The 19,544-nt window shown below is 34.5% G+C and overlaps 1 long non-coding RNA gene across 1 annotated transcript in view; it reads right to left on the bottom strand.

Moving 5' to 3' along the window:
- LOC118917556 (uncharacterized) overlaps window positions 1-18,726 on the bottom strand; it is a 62,220-nt gene extending 43,494 nt beyond the window's left edge. The window contains exons 1-2 of the long non-coding RNA XR_008999194.1: window positions 18,650-18,726; window positions 15,206-15,265 (exon numbers count right to left, since the gene is read on the bottom strand). This is a non-coding gene — a long non-coding RNA (uncharacterized LOC118917556). The remainder of the gene's footprint in view (window positions 1-15,205; window positions 15,266-18,649) is intronic.
- Window positions 18,727-19,544: the final 818 nt, after the last annotated feature.

The raw sequence follows: 19,544 nt of genomic DNA, 5'->3' as shown, positions 1-19,544 counted from the left end.
TGTACGATCCTTGCATCCCTGGGATGAATCCCACTTGGTCATGGTGTATGATCCTTTTGATGTATTTTTGAATTCGGTTTGCTAATATTTTGTTGAGTATTTTTGCATCTACGTTCATCAGGGATATTGGTCTGTTGTTTTCTTTTTTGGTGGCGTCTTTGCCTGGTTTTGGTATTAGGGTGATGTTAGCATCATAGAATGAGTTTGGGAGTATCTCCTCCTCCTCTGTTTTTTGGAAAACTTTAAGGAGAATGGGTATTATATCTTCGCTGTATGTCTGATAAAATTCCGAGGTAAATCCATCTGGCCCGGGGGTTTTGTTCTTTGGTAGTTTTTTGATTACCACTTCAATTTCGTTGATGGTAATTGGTCTGTTTAGATTTTCTGTTTCTTTCTGGGTCAGTCTTGGAAGGTTGTATTTTTCTAGGAAGTTGTCCATTTCTCCTAGGTTTCCCAGCTTTTTAGCATATAGGTTTTCATAGTATTCTCTAATAATTCTTTGTATTTCTGTGGGGTCCGTCATGATTTTTCCTTTCTCGTTTCTGATACTGTTGATTTGTGTTGACTCTCTTTTCCTCTTAATAAGTCTGGCTAGAGGCTTATCTATTTTGTTTATTTTCTCAAAGAACCTGCTCTTGTTTCATTGATTTTTTTCTATTGTTTTAGTCTTCTCAATTTTATTTATTTCTTCTCTGATCTTTATTATGTCCCTCCTTCTGCTGACGTTAGGCCTCATTTGTTCTTCTTTTTCCAATTTCAATAATTGTGATATTAGACCATTCATTTGGGATTGTTCTTCCTTTTTTAAATATGGCTGGATTGCTATATACTTTCCTCTTAAGAATTCTTTTGCTTTGTCCCATAGTAGTTGGGGCTTTGTGTTGTTGTCGTTTGTTTCCATATATTGCTGGATCTCCATTTTGATTTGGTCATTGATCCATTGATTATTTAGGAGCATGTTGTTAAGCGTCCATGTGTTTGTAAGCCTTTTTGCTTTCTTTGTACAGTTTATTTCTAGTTTTATGCCTTTGTGGTCTGAAAAGTTGTTTGATAGGATTTCAATCTTTTGGAATTTACTGAGGCTCTTTTTGTGGCCTAGTATGTGGTCTATTCTGGAGAATGTTCCATGTGCACTTGAGAAGAATGTGTATTCTGTTGCTTTTGGATGTAGAGTTATGTAGATGTCTATTAAGTCCATCTGTTCTGGTGTGTTGTTCAGTGCCTCTGTGTCCTTACTTATTTTCTGTCTGGTGGATCTGTCCTTTGGTGTGAGTGGTGTGTTGAAGTCTCCTAGAATGAATGCATTGCATTCTATTTCCTCCTTTAGTTCTGTTAATATTTGTTTCACATATGTTGGTGCTCCTGTATTGGGTGCATATATATTTATAATGGTTATATCCTCTTGATGGATTGAGCCCTTTATTATTATGTAATGTCCTTCTTTGTCTTTTGTTACTTTCTTTATTTTGAAGTCTGTTTTGTCTGATACCAGAATTGTAACACCTGCTTTCTTCTCTTTGTTGTTTGCATGAAATATCTTTTTCCATCCCTTGACTTTAAGTCTGTGCATGTCTTTGGGTTTGATGTGAGTTTCTTGTAAGCAGCATATGGATGGATCTTGCTTTTTTATCCATTCTATTACTCTGTGTCTTTTGATTGGTGCATTCAGTCCATTTACATTTAGGGTGATTATTGAAAGGTATGTACTTATTGCCATTGCAGGCTTTAAGTTTGTGGTTACCAAAGGTTCAGGGTTAGCTTCTTTACTATCTTACTGTCTAAACTCGCTTGTTGAGCTACTATAAACGCGGTCTGATGATTCTTTATTTCTCTCCTTCTTATTCCTCCTCCTCCCTTCTTCATATGTTGGGTGTTTTTTTCTGTGCTCTTTTTAGGAGTGTTCCCATCCAGAGCAGTCCCTGTCGGATGCCCTGAAGAGGTGGTTTGTGGGAGGCAAATGCCCTCAACTTTTGCTTGTCTGGGAATTGTTTAATCCCTCCTTCATATTTAAATGTTATTCGTGCTGGATACAGTAGTCTTGGTTCGAGGCCCTTCTGTTTCATTGCATTAAGTATATCATGCCATTCTCTTCTGGCCTGTAGGGTTTCTGTTGAGAAGTCTGATGATAGCCTGATGGGTTTTCCTTTGTAGGTAACCTTTTTTTTCTCTCTGGCTGCCTTTACTACTTTTCCTTGTCTTTGATCTTTGCCATTTTAATTATTATGTGTCTTGGTGTTGCCCTCCTTGGATCCCTTGTCATGGGAGTTCTGTGTACCTCTGTGGTCTGAGAGGCCATTTCTTCCTCTAGTTTGGGGAAGTTTTCAGCAATTATTTCTTCAAAGACACTTTCTATCCCTTTTTCTCTCTCCTCTTCTTCTGGTACCCCTGTAATGCGGATATTGTTCCTTTTTGATTGGTCACTCAGCTCTCTTAGAATTCTCTCATTCCTGGAGATCCTTTTATCTCTCTCTGCATCAGCTTCTCTGCGTTCCTGTTCTCTGCTTTCTAGTCCATTAATGGTCTCTTGCATCTCGTCCATTCTGTTTTGAAGTCCTTCCAGAGCTTGTTTTATTTCTGTATTCTCCTTCCTTAGTTCTTGCATATTTCTCTGCAAGTCCATCAGCATGGTTATGACTTTTGTTTTGAATTCTTTTTCAGGAAGACTTGTTAAATCTATCTCCCCAGGTTCCTTCTCAGGGGAAGATGTAGCAGATGCCGAAGCTGTCTGGGTTAGTCTTGTCTGGATCATATTTTTTTGCCTTTTCATGTTGGCAGGTGCCATTGACTGTCAGCTGGGTGGGCCAAACTTTTCACTTACTACTGGTCTTTCTTTACTGGGACAACTTCGACTCCTAGTGGCTTTTGTTGGGTAATTGCGTGTAGACTGGGTCTTTGTGTCTTTCCCGGCGGGAATGGTAGGATTTCCCTTTCTGTGGGTGTGGTCTGCCTTAGGCGCTTCTCTGCTTTCACAGCGCCCAGAGGGGTAATGGACAGGGGTGCTGTTTGGCTGTTTACCTCCGTGAGGGGTCACAGAGCTGTTGCCCAGGTGGTTAGTGAGCCTGGTTTTCCCTGTAATTTCCAGCCACTGGGATGTGTCCTGTGTTATTTCCACCCAGCTGTTATGTCCCTGTCCCTTTTAAGACTTTCAAAAAGCACTCGCTTTTTTTTGTCACAGGTGCGTCAGCTTCGGAACCCGCTCAGAGGTCTTACTCCCTGTTTCCCTCGTTTCCAGCCCTCCACACATGCACTGTGTCTGCGCTCAGGTGCGGGTGGCTGGGGCTGGGTGTTTTGCAGTCCTGGGCTCCCTCTCCCTCCCGCGGGAAGCTGGGAGGAAGTGTGCTTGGTCCCGCCAGCCCGGGGCTTGTATCTTACCCCTTTCACCAGGTGCTGGGCTCTCGCACGTGTGGATGTAGTCTGGCTGTTGTCTTGTGTCTTCTGGTCTCTCTTTTAGGATTAGTTGTATTTGTTGTATTTTCAAAAATATATATATTTTTGGGAGGAGATTCCCACTGTCCTACTCACGCCACCATGTTGGCTCCGCCCTCAGAAGGCAACCTACTTTATGAGAGAATACATTCATGAATGATTTATTCAATAAGGGGTTAACATCCAAAATATATAAAGAACTCATATGTCTCAATTCCAAAAAAAACCCAAACTGATTTAAAAAATTGGTGGAGGACTTGAACAGATATTTCTCCAAAGAAGAAATACAGATAGCCAACAGGCATATGAAAAGATGCTCCAAACTGCAAATCATCAGAGGAATGTAAGTCCAAACCATAATGAGATATCACCTCACACCAGTTAGGATGGCCAGTATCTAAAAGGCAAGAAATAACAAGTGTTGGCAAGGATGTGGAGAAATGGGAACCCTTCTACACTGTTGGTGGAAATGTCAATTGGTACAACTACTGTTGAAAGCAGTCTAGGGGTTTCTCAGTTACCTAAGAATAAGCATCCCATTGTACGCAGTAATTCCACTTCTAGGAATTTACCATAAGAAAACAAAAATCCCTGATTCAAAAAGATACATGCACCTTTATATTTATTGCTACATTATTTACAATAGCGGAGATATGGAAGCAACTGACATGTCTATCAATAGATGAATAGATAAAGAAGAGGTGGTATATAGACAGAATGGAATATTATTAAGCCATAAAAAAGAAAGTCCTCCCATTTACAACAGCATGGATGGATCTAGAAGGTATTATGCTTAGTGAAATAATCCAAGTGGAGAAATATTATTACCATATGATTTAACTTATTTGTGGAATATAAAAACAAAGTAAAACAGAATGAACAAAAAAGCAGTAGACTAGTAGTTACCATAGGAGAGGGTTTGGCATAGGTGGGTGAAGAGGGTGAGGGGGATAAAGGCACACAAAAATGCTCAAGCTTAATGTAAGTTGATCATGGGGATAGTAGTACAGCATGGAGAATATAATCAATGATTCTGTTACATATTTCTATGTTGACAGATAGTATCCACACTAGAGGGAGCAAGGATTTTATAATATGGGTAACTGCTGAACCACTGTGTGGTATATTTAAAACCAATATAAGATAGTATATCAATGATATTTCAACAACAAAAAAATATTGTAAAAAAATTTTTTAAAACATAAACCATTTGGGAGAATCAAAGCCACCCATTGTCATGAAAGTTAACAATATGTTATAGGAAATGGCATAAGACATATGCTAAGATTTAATGGACCAGAAAGGAATTTAAAATCCTGACATATGGTCAAATCCAAAGCAAAATAATAATAGAACCATCAGACTAAAAATGTTTTTAGACAATTTATGGCTATAATCTAAAGGTTATCTGCTTCAGAATTACAAAAAGAGTTTACTTGAAAAGAAAAACATTTACAGCTTTCTAGCTTCCTTTTCTAAAATCATCTGATATAATAATTCAGGAATGTAGACATATATTCTATATTTTCAAATGCCCTCCAGGTTATAATAATGCATAACACATTATAGAAATCTATAACCTATTTCAATCTCCTTCATAAAGAAAGACTATAAAGAAACATGCCTGTTAAGACTTAGTCTGGGTAAAGAAAAAAAAAATCCTTCCAAGAATTTTTACCTATTAATTCAACCTCAGAGAAGATTTCGACTGAAATCCATATTATTTGTGTGAACTGAAAAAAGTGCTTAGTTTTAAAGAGATCCCAGAATGATAATGTCCTCATATGCACGAAAAGAACAAAGGCAAATCCTCTGACTATACATTAAACTTCAGACTCAAATTACTCCCAAACATGAATTCAATGAAATACTAGATTACAATAAAAAAATAAAATCACAAAACCCAGTGGTCACCATCAGCAAAATGAGTAGGAAAAAACAAATTTTTGTTGCTACCATTAACTAGTACATATTGAATTTAAAGTAAATGTACTTAAGATTTAAAGGAAAAAATTTTATAAGATATTAATATTAAAATTATGAGGTCAGAAGATTTTTCAAAAATGACTAGGCATAATCAAATGTTTAATATGATTTAAGAGATATGGACAATAAAGTAAGAGAATGTATAAGCCATTGAAATTTTATTAGGGATAAGTAGTGATAATGGGGACCAAAGAAAAATCTAGAAAATTATTCATTGAAAATATTCCATATTTCATAAAGACACTACTGAATACAGTAAGATAGGGGATTCCAAGAAGGATAAATAAAATACATCAATATACAAACACATTTTAGAAAAACTTCAGAACTGCAAAGACAAATAGAAGATTTTTAAAAGTCAGGGTGTCAAGGAAGATCACCTACAGAGGAAGTACACAAATATTGATAGCTAAAAATGTAACAGCAACTGCTACTAGAGAATTACTGAATAAAATCTTCATTGTGCTGAAATAAAATAAACACCAAGTTAGAAATCCACATCCAGTCAAGACTACTAAAATAAATAGTAGCAAAATTAAAATAAAATAAAACTTCAAGAATTTACTAAGAACATATTTTTCACTATTTTCACTAAAGGTACTTTCTAAGGAATATTCCCTGATAGCAAGAAAAATAATCCTACAGGAACAGAGGATGCAGTAGGTGTGTGTAATGCGGGGCAGGCAGAGGAGGGGAGAAGAAGAAAAAGAAATAGAGAACATGACAGACATATAGTAAAAACTAAACAATTACTGTGGGTTTAAAATAGTAATAATGTGTAAGTTATTTAATAAAAAGTAATAATAAAAACTGGTGATATAAGTTAGCAGAGGAGACAAGTTTTCATGGAAAGGTTGAAAGTACTGAACAAGTTTAGGCTTTGATAAAGTAAGTATATTACAATATTAAAGGTAACCACACCACCGATTAATTTTATCACTATTAATTAAATTTAAATAAATTATCATATAAATTTAATAATTAATAATAATTAAATTCAATAATAATAATTTCTAAATTGGTAGAATATACCCAATAATAATAACAATAAGTTAAAAAACCCAACCAAACCAAAACAAAGAAAAAATATAGAAGCCTGGAAATTGAGGAAAAAGGAAAAAAGATAGAATAGCATCAAATAAAATGTGAGAAATTAGTCAAAATATAACATTAATCACAATAAATGTAAGTGCAGCAATCTCATCAGTAAAGAGGCAACTATATTAAAAATGTACTTTGTTTTAATGCAATTCTGGTGTTTAAAAGCGACACAGCTTAAAACATGAGGACACAGAAGTTTGAAAAATACTAGGAAAAAATAATCAAAATAAGCTTGATGTAACTGTATTAGTATCAAACAAAACAAGTGCAGTACAAAAGGAAATAATAGATATGTACTGATATGAGTTTAAATTTACTTGACATATAATATAAACTTGAATGACCTAATAATATAATTTCAAAATATATAAATGAAAATTGATTTAAAAACTAAGTGAAATGAAAAATATCTACCATAATATCAGGACAATAAAGCATATCTCAGAACCTGTAAAAGTAATCTTTTCTTTTTAAAGAAATTTGTTTTAAAATACATAATTAATAAGCTTGCTCTACCAAAATTATATAGAAAGCTACAATCCAAACAGAAGTACATATTTTTTCAAACACACACAGGACATTTGTAAAAATGACCTCTGTTGCCTATTTCTCAATCAAATTATGCAGAATTTTGTTTCTAGAGACATCGGGCAGTGTTGCTAATGGCTTTTCACTTTGCTTATCAACTCTATTTCCTTCCTTCATGGCAACTTCCTACAAGGTCCTCTTTCCATAAAGCTCCTTTGTACTTAAAATTTTTTTGGCCACTTTCTTTCAAACAGCTTCCATCCTGCCCTCATATAAACGATGATGACTATAATGATGATGATGACTAGTATCAAAATCATTATTATTTTCATTTAAAATATTTTTAAACAGTGGAAGTATGCCAAACATGTATTAAATTTAAACCATGGAGGCATAATATGAATAGAGGTAATATTTGTGACCCAAGAACTGAAAGTTGTGCATATGTGATATTTACTCATTTTGAGGCATTATTCCCATATCTCAATTTTTAAAAATAGGAAAACAAGCCTTGATGAGATTAAGCTACTTATCCATGTTCACAAAGGGAGAAGGAGCGAGAGCCAGAATTCAAATTCCTTTCTCTTATAGTCCAAAAAGAAAAAGAATAAGGCTTCTTGTGTTCTGTCACTTTAATTTTCCTTCTGCATGTCAGGCAAAATACTACGAGCTTTCAGCAATTGTACCGTGTTTAATGGAACTAGAATTTCAAGTAAAATAAACAGCTGGGAAATAAAAGGGAAAAGGACATTCCAAACAGTTGAAAAAAGTACTACAGAGGATATGATGATGTGGTATGGCTGGATATATTTCCCCAGGAAAACATTAAATGTTCAGTGATTGAAATAAATGGTTACAATAAGACTTGTGGCTGAAGAGGTAAGTAATTATAGGGTATGATTTTTATGCTAAGCTAAAAAATCTATTGGATATTTTCAAGTAGGAGAGAAGCAAGGTCTAAATTTATATGGAGGAAACTTCCTCTGTCTACCTACTAACAATTATAACAGAAAGAAAGAAAATAGTTTTGTGTTTGAATCTGCAGCTAAACAAAATTTTATGTCCCTTTCAATTGTTTCATTTGTCAGCATCAGTAAATTTCCCAGTGAAAAAATAATTGTTAATAAAACTTGACTTTCTACCTTTCAGTAATACTGAGTGATATTTAAGAAACTTATCATGTTCTAAAATTGAAATGGTTTTTATCGATATGTGTTTGCTTTAGGCATTTCATCATTAGTCAGTGTTCTTGACTTTGAACAGACATGTCTTATTAGTATGACCCATAGCACTTACTTTACGGTCACTTCAAGTGCTACTAAAAATTAATAGAATATTGGTGCCTGCGGCATGGATTTAGTATTCAGAAGAGCAAATGGAAGACGATGGATGACTTTTCTGAGGACAAGGTTTTCCAAAATTTATTCTCGGTTAAATGGGATATTACTAAGTTTTAAATAAATTTGCCAAAGCATATCTCAGTACTTTTATATGCTTATATTTCTCATATATCAAGGAGGGGATGCCAAAACACATTTGATAAGGGACATGCTTTTCTTCTAAGCAACTTGGGAACCATGCATGAAGAAAATTATACTGTAACAATGGTAATAACAGCCACAATTTATTAGACATCTATCCTGGTACTGGCATTCTGCTAGGAAATTTACTTACATGATTTCATTGAATGTAACCCTTACAATAGCAGTAGATAGTAGACATGTATCTCTATTAAATAGCAAGAAACTGAAGTTCAAAGAGGTTAAGTACATACAGTTATTGGCCAAACTGGTATTTGGAAGTTAATATATAAAACTCCTATATCTATGTTCTTGTGACTATGCTTCAGAAAAAAGGAGATGGGACCAAACCCTGGAAATAGATTGACCGAATGAAGGAAGGGGTAACAGCAAGTGACAGGCCTGGAGAATGTCATCAATAAGAACTGAATGTCTACCTCTGAGACTCAAAACAGTGAGGTCCTATAAGGCACGATGTTTTAATAGGTGATATTTCAAAGCACTGAGCCTGGTTATGTGTGGAGATAAAAAACTGAAAAGAGAGAAGGAAAAGTAAGACTCTGCAGGACCTGGGAAGTTGAGTGAATAAGGTTGAAGACTAGGAAGGTTCTAGTCTGGAGTCAAGCTATCAGAATTAAAGAAATAAGAGTCCTGCTGACGTTAGTATCTGGAACCATGATGATACTCAATAATGGAGGAGGAATTGTAAAAAGGGTAGTGTTCTCACTTTGAAGACCTGTATTCAAACCTGGATCTGTCCTTCACCAGCTTTAATTAATCATGTTGAAGTTGATAAATCACAAAATGAAAATAACACCATCTTAACTCCTGTGGTTTTTGTTAAGAAAGGGGATAGGATATAAATGCATTGTTTGTGAGACCTGATAGCTGACAATGGAAAGAAATTATAGAAGTAGCATTATGTAAAGAATTAGATACATTCACATGACTACAACTGTTGTAAAGCATAATCTACCTGGTAGTTATATACATTTCCTTATGTACTGGAACTGATCATTTTTGTTTATACAAATACTAAAAATGTGTCTTACATCATTACAGACCATACAGAGTTGTCATTTATTTTTCAGTATTAACAGAGCTGATTTATTATACTTGTGCAGTGGATTTTTATACACTATATTGTCACATTTCTGATTTATGCATTTCCTTGTCACCTTTTGGGTAGATTTTAGAAATGATGCATGTGTTTGTAATACATATCCCCATGTTGTCCACTGTATTCTGTTATTATTTTTCAGGCTTTTTTCTTACAGTTTCTATATAGTAAAAAGCACAGGTTTTTAAGCACATAGTTTGATTAGGTTTGACAAATGCATTCACCCTTGTTGACATACTGAACACTTCTATCACCCAAAAACCTTCCTTGTACCCCTTTCCAGGCAGATTCTCTCAGAAGCAATCCCAGAACTCTATTTCTTTCACCATAAATGAGTTTTGCCTGTTCAAAAATTATATGTAAATTGATTTACACATTATACACTTGTTTTTCTGTAAAAGTTCTTTCACTTATCATATTTAGCTGATCATACATTTTTCTCTTCTTCCAGCAATGTGTGAGAGTTCTAATTGTTCGGTATCTTTGCCAAAATTTAATATTTTGGTCTTTTTTATGTAATTATGTTAAAGTAGTATCTCACTGTGGTTTTAATTTTCATCTGCCTAATAATTAATGATCTTGAATACTTGTGCTTAAAGGTTTTTCATATATCTTCCTTTGGGAGGTATCTTATTCAATAGGCAATCTTATGTTGCCTATTTTTTAAATTGGGATGTTTCCTTTTCAATATTGATTGCTCAGGGTTTTAAGATATTTGTGATATAATATTTTTTCAGATACATGATTTCTGATTATTCTCTGCTATATAGTTGCGTGATGCTTTCTTATACAATCTTCTAATCTCATCCTTTTAATTTTGGAATGTTAGATCATTTGGATTTAATAATATTTTTTTTTACATGGTTGAATTTAAATCTACCATCTTCCTACTATTTTGTATGATTATCTGTTTGTCTTCTATTTCTGTGTGTATCTGTTCCTGTTGCCCTTTATTCCCTTTTGGCTTTACTTTGGGCTCATTAAATTTGCTTATTAGTCAGTTTGATCTCCTTTGTTTGCTTACTAGCTATAACTGCTTGACTTAGTAATTCCTTTGGGGTTTATTTTACACATCTTTAACACAATCTACCTTCAACTAATATGATAATACTTCACATGGGACAAATCAACTTTTCCTCCAACAGTTTTCCCAATTATTCACTCCAGCAAGTGTCCTTTACCCCCTTAACCGTATTGTTTTGAATGTCAACGTGAGAGTTCTGAACTTTTAAGGAGGTAAATCATAGTCCAAAGGCAGCAGAAAGGAATAGGAAAGAGCAGGCTCCAAATGCTTTTTTTCTACTTAATTCTTCCACTCTGTCTCAGGATGAATCCATTTCTCACCACTCTGCAAACTGAGTTCAAACAGGCTTCTAACATATCAGTGGTTTCTCAGATTTATTTTGCCTCTACTATTGCTGTTCTAGATGTTGACATTATTTCCTTGATTCCATTTCTCCTTCTATAATCTCTCCCCAGATTGATCTTACGGGAAGGAAGCCTGCAGCTTTTATTAAATTTGACTCTTTGTAGGCACTTCAGACAATTGACTAAGTATATCTGTGTCCTTAGCATTTCCATATGGCCTGGAGGACATCCTCAAAAATACATTGCATGATGGTCATTTGGGCAGCCCCTGACCATCATGAAAGCAAGAAATCCTTATATGAAAAATGAGGCAACTAATTTCAGTGATTCATGGAAGACTTTAATTACAGGTGATGTATATATTTCACAACTAACCCTAATAGATAATTTTATATATACCACCTTATTTCCTTTACTGCTATTTTGCTCCAACTGGAGACTAGCAAAGAGAAGCAGGGAAACCAGAACCTGGATCTCTAGCCTCCTGATCCTGTGTTCATCTATCATACTGAAGGCACAGGACTTAGCTCTCTATATTTTGGTCATAATTTCATAATTTCAGTATTACTCTATCAAATGAGAGAATTTATTTTGTCATAGAGCTCCCAAATACAAATATTTTTCAGATATCAGCTGACCAGTTCTCTAGAAACCAAATCCACAGCCAATGTGTATAACTGATTTTATTTTATATCATCTTTTAAAATGCATAAGAGCAAGCTAGGAATCTTCTAAAAACAAAGGCTAAACTGAGGCTGTCTTCACTACTTTGCCCCATTTATCATAATGACAGTTAATAAGATACATTAAGGGGGGAGGATAATGGATTGAAAACAAGTCTGCAAACCATAACTTTCATGCTAATAAATTAAGGGGCCCTAACTGTCAAGCTATGAAACCCAATTGAGGGGTGGTAGCCCTGAAACAAACAAAAAATCACAACTACTCTTAGAAACCATTAAAACTGATGTGGCAATAAATCTGTCCCATAAAAACCAGGAAGTCGGTTAATACTATATTCAAAAGGCCAACTTTGTGGAAGTGACTGCTAAAGAGATTTAACATAAACACTGGTAGAAAAAGTAACATATTTTCCTATTAATGCCAGAAAGAATAAGCAAACTGAGTCAGCCTTTATCAAACAACATGAATGAATAGGGTTTTATCTATATAACTAATATCGGGGTAGGCTTTACCTGAAGAGCTTATAATTCAATAGAAATGAAAGAGGCAGAATTTCTTTGTAATGGGATGAACCCAGACACTGCTGTTTCTGTGTTTGAGGAGTGGGGTGTTCCTGGAGGTGATGGGATGGAGAAAGAGATATGACTAGACTAGAATGTAGACTGGGCTCTTTCTTCGGAGGTCAGAGTTAGCTCAGGAAAGATCAAATACAAAGATTTGTATTCTATATTTTTGTGATATACTTCATAGAAATAAAAAGCACACATGTTAGGTATTCTGGCAACCACCCACAAAAGATAGAGTATTACATCCCTGCAGAATAACTGCTGTTCCCTTTCAGACAATCTTTACCTACAGGCAGATTTGTTCTAATTTATCAGATAGATAGTATCACACAACTTCTGCTTCTGGTCAACAAGGAGTAACTCGGATCTACCCTCTCCTTAAAACAAGTAAAAAACCAGACAAAATACATGGGAAAAAGGGTTTGTATGACAGTTGACATCAGGCAATGCAGATCAGTGATCCCTGAGACATAGGAAACACATGAGATGAGACAGACCCAGGAAGAGCTGCAAAAGACTCCTTGAGTAAAGGGCATATTGTTGAGATCAAAGTGGCTAGAGTTCACAGGACACAGTACCAGAAAGGAAAGTGCAGACAGGACTTGGGAGATCCACTCAGGGCTCCCTTCACTTACTCGGAAGAGTACTACTAATCAGAGCATGTGGGTGAGTGGAGAGATATACAAACAAAAGTAAACAACCACTATAAATAATTAGAAGGAAATGTACCTAGCACTCACATAAGACCAAGAAGAGTGTCAGGCATTACCCAGGCAGTGAAACCACACAGTTTATAGGGCATTAGTAGATACTCAGAAAGGTCTTACTTCAGTGGTAGGGGATAATTATTCCTAATGACTGCCCTTGTCCCACTGAACATGTCTTGAGAGAAAGATCTGAAAGGATCAAACTACTTCCTGGTAACTTAACAGCATCCCAGAAAAGAAAAAAAAAAATATATATATATATATACATAAAAGTCACTGCAGAGAAAAGTAACATTTTCCTGTTATGCCAAAAAAAGAATAGACATACTGAGTTAGCCTTCATCAACAACATAAATGAGTAGGGTTTTGTCTATATAACCTAAAATCATCCTAGGTTTACCTGAAGAGCTTATAATTCAATAGAAATGAAAGAGGCAGAATTTCTTTGTAATGGGATGAGCCCAGACACTGCTGTTTCTGTGTTTGAGGGGTGGGGTATTTCTGGAGGTGACAGGGGAACAGAGTAGGAGATAAGACTGAACTAGAATGTTGGACTGGGCTCTTTCTTTGGAAGTCAGAGGTAGCTCAGGTAAGATCAAATACAAAGATTTGTATTCTATATATTTGTGGTACACTGTATAGAAAATAAAATGTATATAAAATATATATTTTATGTATATTGTATATATTTATATATATGTACATATTTAAATATAAATATAAATTTATATATGTAGCATATATATTTATATATTCTTATATATGTAAAATATATAAAATTTATATTAATTTATATGTAATATATGTAGTTTATAAATTACATATATATAAAATGTATCAGGAGTGAATAAGGTAAAATCCACAATGTCTAGCATCCTAGAAGATAATTATTAGATATGCAAAAAAAGCAGTTATGTACAATGCAAAAATCAATCAAAATCCACTAAGAACCAGCACGGATGTTAGAAAATGTAGACAAGAACATTAAAACAGTAATTTATGACTATATTAAATATGCTCTTTTTAAAGTGGAAAGATGTAATATGTAGAGACATGAAATAAATAAAAGCTAGAGATGACAACATAGTGCTTGAGGAGTGCTTGAGACCCACTGGTCTGCTAAAATTCTCACATACCTTTATACATGCTATCTACCTTTTTTCACTAGATCCCTTAGGATTTTTGAAATAGTGTTTCAGGTTGTTGCTTGGTTGTTTTTATCCTCTAATCATTGCTACATCTGGGTTATTTCTGTATCTATTTCTGTTGACAGTTTCCTTTCATGACTGTGGGTTACATTTTGTCACTTTTTATGTATTATGGTTCTTAATTGAGTGCTGGATATTTTATAACAACTCAGTAGGGACTAAAGTAAATGATTCCTATCTTCAAAAAGTACTATTTCTTTTCTTCTGACAGTTTGCTAGAAGAGAGTTGAGTTGATATATGACAAGTTGAACTGGTAGGGACTTATTGAAGATTTAATTTGATTCAGTTTCAAAATTGCGACCAAAAATTTCCTTGCAGCAGAGCCAGGGATCTTAGCATTGTCAAGATTTTTGAGATCTGTGTTCATTTCAGACACCAGCTACCTATTCTCTAGCTTGTGGGAGTTATCTCCCTGCTTTACAGCTAGGATACCATTTTTTGGAGTCCTTTCTCTCTCTTTGTAGTCCTACCTCCAAAGTTTTCTGTTTTATTCCTTTCTCTGCCACTTCCCTGATTTCTGTGGACACTGGGATGAATTTGCAGGACTTCCCCTCAGCTCTTCTTCCTTGCTGCAAGGCACCAGGAATTGAAAGTCTGAAGAACCTGGTGGGGACAGAGGGGCAGCATTTCCCAGCGAGCCTCCCCCTTACACACTCTATTAGCTGGAAGTCTTGAGTACATAGAGACTTGTTTTCAACTTTCCTGTTCCTTCCCCATCTTTCGTAACTGAAATATTGAGTGAATTTTGTCTTGTTCTCCTTTCTACCATGGCTTCCTAGATATTATCCCCAGAACTTGGTATAAACACAGTTGAAAACAATGTCAGTAGAGAGTAATCCAGTCTTTTTCCATTTGTGCCGTTTGGATGCTAACCTGTCATGCCTGTACATAAAAAGCAACTAAAACTTTTCACAGTATAGGTTAGAGTCTCCTTATCCTTATCTTTGGCATATTTTTCCTCCTCGTTCCACTTTAGCCATGGACTTCTACCTTTTATTCAGGACTTGTCCCTTCTTGGATATTAGTTCATTATTTCATTCAGGTTTTTTTCTGTCATGACATGAACAAAAAAACAAAACAATAATTTTGCAGGTTATCCAAATTACTTTGGTTGTTAGTTAAATGATTGTTTATTGTAATCTTTTGTATTCAAACAGAAGTAAAGTGAGGTTTTAAAAATTATCTGTTCACCATATGCCAAGTACCTGCACATTTAATCTTCACAAGCTTCTGTTAATGCAGATATTATTATTTACATTTTTCTGCAGGCATAGAAAGTGGGGTTAACAGGACTTAAACGGCTTGTTCAATTTTGCAAAGCTAAAAGCTTTGAATCTCCCACATGAAACTATGCTGAAGGCCAAGAATTTTATAGTAAATTATAAAATTTATATCTCAATAAGAATCTGTGTATAAGATAAAGATTAAAGGAGGCTTTTGTGGAGATAGCATTTAAACTGTACCTCTAAAGAGACATTTATCACTCTCAATAAAATATTTCATTAATTTTAAGCTTCAGGCAACACATTATGAAAAAAATGTATATTTGACAGTATGTTAATAGGTGCAACATGTGAAGTTGTGTGCTATGCACCAGATAATGCATTAGGTTCCTTAAACAGGTCTCTCTTCATTCTCAGGAAACCCTTTCAAATAGAAATTCCCATTAAGCAATAAGCCAGCAGCAAGCCCCTACAACCCTGCCTCAGTCACAGAACCACCAAAGGCAAAGAGCTGGAAAGTGATCCCATGTCTGTCTGATTATAAATCTGGTCCTTATTCCAGGAGTCTAAAATGGATTTGGCAAATCCAAGAGACAAACTTATGTAAGATAGGGCAGAGATCCATAATCCTGCATTTCATTCAAATTCCTCTGATTCTGTGACTGGGCCTCTATAGTTACTTCATGACTGTTAGCCCAGCTGGTGGAATGGTTTTTACTTTCTGACAGGATATTAAGTTGTAATGTATGTTTCAGCAGAAAGAACATTATACCCAGGTTTGAAGGCATGCTACCTATAAGCAATGAAGCCTTAACCTCTCTAAGTCTCAGTTGCTAATGTAAGCTCGATTTAATAATAGCACCTTCATCATAGGGTGGGTATAAAGAATCAATGAGGTAACAGTTATGAGTGCTAAACAGAGCACCTGACTATTCAAAGTTAGCAAGTGCTGAAATAGCATTCCAAATCTAGGCAGTCTGACACCGATGCCATACTTTTATAATGTTGGAGAATTCTAGAGGTAGACCATGGAGAAATACTCAGATGCTTAGATACTTGGGAGTTGGAGAATTTTATCAATCTCTCTGGGGGAACATAGTTTTTAATAATTCAAGTCTACAGAGCTAGTACATTTTACATCCAAGTATTTAAATACAGACCTACTTAAAAATAAATAATATATACATATATATATATATATATATATATTGACAGTGAGAAAAAAGTTTATGGAAGGCATGGTTTTGTGATGGCCAATAAGAAACACAGCTTCTTCATGAAGAGAATAAGGAAACTGGATCAGATGGGCAACACTGTAGACCTTGCTGAAAGGTACTTGAGTAAAAAGGGAAAATGAACTGACCAATTCTTGCAACTTTGTGAGATTTTGACTTTTGGTAATTAAAAAAAAATAAATAAAGGCATTGTGGACACTTGAATCCCACTCTTAAGAGAATGAATTAGCCATAAATTTGACTTTAAAAAGTTGTTTTATATACGGTAGAGTCAAAGTTAAACTATTGGAATCAAACTTTCCTAGATTTCAATCTCCAGCTCTAACGCACTACCCACCTGACGTTGGGCACATGAGTTCATATCTCTAAGCATCGGTTTCGTTCTTTGTAGAAAGGAGATAAGGGCAATAACAACACCTGGGTAAATAACATAGTGCCAGGCTAAAGGCAATAATCCATATGAAATGTGAAATATGACAATATCCACTGTAAATGTTTAATACATTTTATTTCTTAAGTAAAGGATTGCTATCTATAAACTGAGATGAGACAATGTATCTGGAAAGTGTGTGTGTGTGAGATCTGTGTGAAAATTTATATAAAAAGCTTCCTATTTATTTCTCCATGGTCTACCTCTAGAATTCTCCAGCATTATAAAAGTATGGCATCGGTGTCAGACTGCCTAGATTTGGAATGCTATTTCAGCACTTGCTAACTTTGAATAGTCAGGTGCTCTGTTTAGCACTCATAGCTTTTAACATTAAACATATATTACAAGAAATGTTTCTAAACACTTTTGCATAAATGGGCCAAGTTAATATCAAATGATTAAGTAATTTAATTTACATGGTAGTTTTCAAATGAATGAAATATTTATCTTAATGTAGCACTGTCTTCCCTATATGTATGTAAACATAACCATACCTAAACCCAAATTTTTACCAGTAGTTACTCATCAAATATGGTTATTATTATAAACATATATCTTGCTCACAGAACTTATCTAAAACTATATTTATATTCTTATTTGTCCAAGTTTCCATGGCTCTAAAAGTACACAGTGAATGTGTAAGAGTTGAGATCAATCATCCTGAATTCTAACTTGAGAGCTAGAGAGAAACTAAATTCTGAGAAAGACAGCCAATTAATAGTTTTATATTTCCATGGCCTTAAAGAATTACCTCGCAGAAATCAAACTTATACTGTAAGTTAACTCAAAAAATGTAAAGTAATATAAAAAGATCAGCAGGGAATAACATTTGCAAGTTCTTATTCAATATTAACTTTCATTTTTAAGTTTATTTAAGTTTCACTTTAAGTGTGTGTTTAGACTTCCTGTCATTGACAGAAAGGAAATTTCAAGGAATATAGAAGGTACAGACTTGAAAAAGTTATCTCACCATGTAGGCTTACTGTTTGCCCTATTCTATCCTGTGTGCTCATGGATTGAATTTTATTGTTGATTTTCCAGAAACAGTAAACTACAAGAATAGTTAGCAAATGTTATAAGCAAATGTCTTCCTAGGAAAATAGGTTTGGGAGTCAATGAAACAGAAATTCAGACAACTTATATATGTAAATCCTATATGTGAAAAAAGTTATATATATAATTTCCAGCTCTTGATGAGAAGAATTTTTAAAACTCAGAAATTAAATAAAAAGTTTCAATCTAATCTTGCCAGATGTCATCTTTTAAAACAGAGAGCTTTTTTTTCATCTGAAAGTTCCTCTTTTAGCTGCTTGATGACAACAAACTCAAGCATACTTTTACCTAGAAGGAAAAACTTGAGACTTATTGGTTGATTTTGCATGATTGTATATAAAGACCTGAATGCCTTGGGTCTCATTTGTTATTTACTCTATCCTGTGTGCTCATGGATTGAATTTTATTTATACCCAATAGCAAATATGTATTAGGTACCTAATTTATGTCTTCCATGAAGAATTATAATATGCTAACTTTTTGAAAAGCTCACCTAGGATGGAATCTTCATTTACAATCTTCATTCTGTAATCATTCACTGATCATAATATTGTTCCAAGAGTTGAAAAAGAAACAACACATTTTAGATTCGGGAAGCACTACAACACTTCAGTACATTTTACAAATGGGAATTCTGAAACCCAGAGAAAATGCACATCTTATCTCAGGTTATACAGCAATTGAGTGTCAGAGCCAGATCTGAAGGCTGGACTGACTTGTTTTCTACTATATCTTTGGAACATATAGTAAGATATATAATTGGAAAAACATAATTAGAAGCTTTAGAAGTTTTCAAATTATCTCAAATGGGCTGCAAACTGGTGTTCAAGGAATAACACATTTCATTTCAGAATGTGTATAAATACAGGGTGTATTATCAAGTTCTCTCAGTTTTCACTACTCCCAGTTGACCCGTACATGAACCACTTTACCTAACTGAGGTTATTTCCTAAAGTTATTGGAAATACTTAAGATGAAAAAATTTTAAAGTTTTTCTTTTTTTTTTTTAAGAAAAAAAGTGATCTAGTCAAGGCATTTTGGGGAGCTATCTTAAAAGCCCACATTTTTAGCTTTTATAATTTTATCCATTTATAGAGACACATCCAAGCCTATTTGATTCTCCCGGTTGGATGAGATAATTTCAATTACTGAATTCCCATATAACTTTTGGTTTTAAAGATTAAACAAGAAGGTAATACATGTCAAAAGAGTTTAAACTATAAGGTAGATGTTATTAGGTATTTTCATTATAATTATCCTCTGCTAAGTCTCCTTCTGAGGCACTAATTCTAATTTTCCAGGTAGTATTATTTATAACTCTTTGATTGTTTTCCTCCCTGCTCACCTCATCACCATAAGATGGCAAAATCTGTGAGGACAATACTTAA

Source organism: Manis pentadactyla, chromosome 9 (genome assembly GCF_030020395.1).
Source record: "Manis pentadactyla isolate mManPen7 chromosome 9, mManPen7.hap1, whole genome shotgun sequence".
Taxonomy (NCBI): domain Eukaryota; kingdom Metazoa; phylum Chordata; class Mammalia; order Pholidota; family Manidae; genus Manis; species Manis pentadactyla.
The sequence above is the reverse complement of the archived record's forward strand: the minus strand, read 5'-3'. Positions and strand labels throughout refer to the sequence as shown.